Source organism: Macaca fascicularis, chromosome X (assembly GCF_037993035.2).
Source record: "Macaca fascicularis isolate 582-1 chromosome X, T2T-MFA8v1.1".
Classification (NCBI taxonomy): domain Eukaryota; kingdom Metazoa; phylum Chordata; class Mammalia; order Primates; family Cercopithecidae; genus Macaca; species Macaca fascicularis.
In genome coordinates this window covers 141,534,512-141,538,430 of record NC_088395.1, presented here as the reverse complement: position 1 = coordinate 141,538,430, position 3,919 = coordinate 141,534,512, and the positions used below count along the sequence as shown (strand labels likewise).

General features: G+C 38.8%; 1 pseudogene; it reads left to right on the top strand.

The window, feature by feature from the left end:
* The first annotated feature begins 3,600 nt into the window (after positions 1 to 3,600).
* LOC123571549 (small nucleolar RNA U3) lies at positions 3,601 to 3,676 on the top strand (annotated as a pseudogene).
* Positions 3,677 to 3,919: the final 243 nt, after the last annotated feature.

Below are 3,919 nucleotides of genomic sequence, written 5' to 3'. Positions count from 1 at the left end.
GTTTGGATGGCTCTCTGTTATTATTTTTTAAATAATCTTTCTACCCCTTTTTCAATCTCTCCTTCCTCTTGAATGTGAATGACTCATACTATTGCCCTGTTGATATTGTCCAAAAATCCAATAAGTTTTTTTTCCTTTTGTGTCCCTCCTTTTTCTTTTGTCTCCTTTGACTGAGTATTTTCAATGAAGCTGTCTCCAAGTTTACAGATTCTTTATTTTGCTCAATCAATTTTCCTGTGGATGTTCTCTATTGTGTACTTCCTTCATTGTATTTTTTGATTTCAGGATTTGTTTGGCTTTTTAAGTTCCTTCAATCTTTCTCTCAAATTACTCTGGTAAAGTCTCAATCATTTCTCCGTAATTGTTTTTGAGGTTCACAGAGCATGTGGAAAATAGATATTTTGAATTATTTGTTAAACAACTCATACATTCCTATCACTCTAGGGTCAATTGCTGGCGCCTTGTTTTGTCAGTTTGGTGATGTCATGTTTTCCTTATTGTTCTTGATCTTTGTGGTCATGTGTTTATATCTGCATATTGAAGAAGTAGGTATTCATTTCAGTCTTTGCAGTCTAGCTTTTAGGGGACATCCTTTAGCAGTAAGCCTGTCCGGAAACTCTATATAGGTCTCTTTTGGTCCTTATGTTTGTGAACACTGCAGCTATTGAAGCACTTGGGGGCTTCCTAATCCCAGGGACACAGTGACAGATGCTTCAATGACATGCACTCCCTTAGCTATTGAGTCTGGTGCCTTGCAAGACTGGAATCCAAGGCTCCATTCACTGACAACTCCCTGTTGTAGTAGAATATTCTGAGCATAAGGCCAGTGGAATCACTGGCAGAGATGTGGGCCAGGTATTGAGTTTGTTTTGCTGTGGCTGTGGCTTCCTGTCTGGTGCCAGGGTGAGCCTAGAGATTTGGTCCACAAGTACCATCTTGGAGTCAGGGGACATGGGCTTCTGTCAAGTGGTGGCACATAGTGTGAAAGGCCTGCTATTGGGTTCCAAGGCAATGTCCTATGCTTGCTACTCTCTTTCCTCCAGGTGGATGGTATCTGTCTCCATGCTGTGCTGTTGAAGGTTGGGGAAGGGGTGATATGGGTAATGTAAAACTGTCTTTACTACCCTCTTCAATGCATCTTTTCTTATTTTCATGCTACAACTGGGTACCATGGCCTCTCACCTGGTTTTCTTCTCTCAAGTGACGGTATTTTCATACAAGGATAGTTTTTCACATTGATGTTTCTGCAGGGGGACCATCACTGGACAGTCCCTTTTCTCCATCTTGCTCCCCTCCTCCCCCATCTGTTTAATTTTTACATACTATAAATATGTCCATCTTGTCCATGTGACTTCTGTGTTGAGGAAGTAACCTTAGACTAATTCTAACACATAATTTACATGAGTATTCACTTAGCTTTTCTTCTGGAAGTCATTAATTTATTTATATCTAAACATATAGTCAGCCTGGGTTTGTTTTCTGTGTATACGACTGAGAGAAGGATCTGCGTCTTGTTTCATTACTGGCTATTCAGTTGCCCTCAACATTAATTGGATAATCCACTTTGCCCCTATCGTACTGAAATGCCACTTATGTCATACAACACATTGCCACAAACATTTGTATCTGTTTGTACCTGCTGTTGTGTTGGTGGTATTTCCAAGGCATAAGAAACAGTGTTGGGAGCCACGAAACATGGGCAAAGCTTTAGTCTGCAGTATGTCTGTGAGTTGGTGTGGAGTCAAAGAACAGAGAGCTCCAAGGGTGCTGTGGATCATCCACTGGGATACCGACGGAAGTGGTGGTAGATAGTGGACGGGAAGCTAATGCCTCATTCCTCATGACAGTAAGTGAGGGAGAAATAAACATCAGATTGGTATTGACAGCTGGAAAGACACCAGTTAAGAAATGTGAAGAGCAGCAAACTAGGGTATTTTTAAAACCATGAAAATCAATTACGACTCAGTGGCTCAAGTTTCCATCAGAAGTCTTTGAACAAAAAATTCCAACCCTAGGAGTTTATCCTATAGTTAAGTCAGACAAGTAGTCCAAATGTTAGGACACAAGCAAAATGTCTAATTACGTGGAATTGGGTTAGTAAATTACAGCACATCCATTAACTGGGATTCCCTATGACTCCTTCCCTTCTCGTGTTATTTAAAAACTTTTGTGTTCATTTTAGGTGATATTTTAATACCGAATACAGTGCTAATTTGCTTTTAAAACTGATATATATGTATTTGTGCACAGGTGAAACATAAGGATGAGTGTTACTGCCAAAATGTAGTCCCTGGTGGTCTCTCGGTAATGGAATATGGATTATGGGGTAACTGCTTTTTGCTGTCTGCTTATCTGCTTTTTTTTCTACTTTTAGTATAATGAACTTGCATTATTTCTGTAAGTTTTAAGGATTATAAAATAAGGACTATTACACTTCCAGTAAGGAAAAAGGTTTGTATGCCTCTCTATTGTAGATAAAGTAAAGCCCTAATTTGACCTGGTTTATTGAACCTCTCCCAGTTGAGGGTATTGTTCCAACTTTATCTTGTGCTTCTGTCTCCTAGGCCTGGATCTCAAATGTTAGGGTTTTGCTCCCTAGGCTCCTAACTTCTGTTGTTTTTCCTCTGTCTCCCTGCTCCTCTACCCCTGTTTACAAGGTTACACCTCTGTCTTCTTTCACAACCCAGCACAAATCTGACTTCCCCCAAGCAATGCCGCTATTTTCTCCCTGTCTGAAATATTCTCCCTCTAGATAATTCACAGAAACCGTCTTTGAGCTAGTTTTATATCCTTCATCGCAACTTGCTTACGACTAGGTATCTTTCCACTTTACTGTCATTTCACTGCAAATTCCTGCGGGTAAAGGATGGTATTTTTTAAATCTGGGAATCTAGTGGTTCAAGGGCATTAAACTTGGGTACGCAATTAATATTTTGGGATACATTTCACAATTCATGAAGCACACACATGATATTTACCATCATCTCAAGTCTGTGGTCCATTTACCACATGAACTATATTCACCAGTGTTTAGGATGGCTGTTGAAAATATTTTTGGATACCAGTGTTTTAACCATGTAAGTTCTCATGCTTAAATTTGTATTATTTTTGAAGTAACTCTTTCGTAAATCTTACAGGTGGATGTTGTGCCTCACTGTCTTTACGGTGCTGGACCCTCAGACTCAGGAACCAGACTTTTAATTGCATGTGTTACTTCTATAAGTGAAGATACTATTTATGTTAGTGACAGCATTTATTGCTCCATAGACATTGCTGCTGAAGGTATGATTTAGATTTTGAGATATATGATGTAATTCTTAATTTTTTGAGAGGATTTTAGTCCTAGAACAACCTTTACAGTGTACTTGGCTTCAGTCAATGGCTCTTCAATATTAGAGGTAAACCTTTCCAGTTGAAATTATGTGCAATATAAGGGCAAATAGGCAGTATTTTAAAATGTCTGCTGTCGTCTATTGTGTGTTCATTTGTTTGATTCCCTCAGTAATGCCTGGATATATTTTTCATTCACATGATAATTTAATCTCTAATCAAGAAAACAATCCTACAAGTACATAGAGACACTATTTTTAATACCCTTCAGAGACAATACTTGCAGGGATCATTTCTGTAGTTGGTTACTAGAGAAGTTTCTGTGACAGAGTAGACTACCAAATGTTAAAAGAATGCTTTAAACAGAATTGGAGATAGTGCCTTGTGGCTGTGTGTGTGTGTGTGTGTGTGTGTGTGTGTGTGTTGTTGAATTCTCTTTGTAATCAGCAGATGTGTTCTAATATTTAGCTTATACCCAAAGATACACTTTTTTTGTTACTTTTGTCTATTGCAGCTGTCATATAGCTTGGGTAAAAAGGGGGAGAATAGTTCTGCTTCCCCAGGCAGCTTGCTAGTTTGTTTCTTTTGT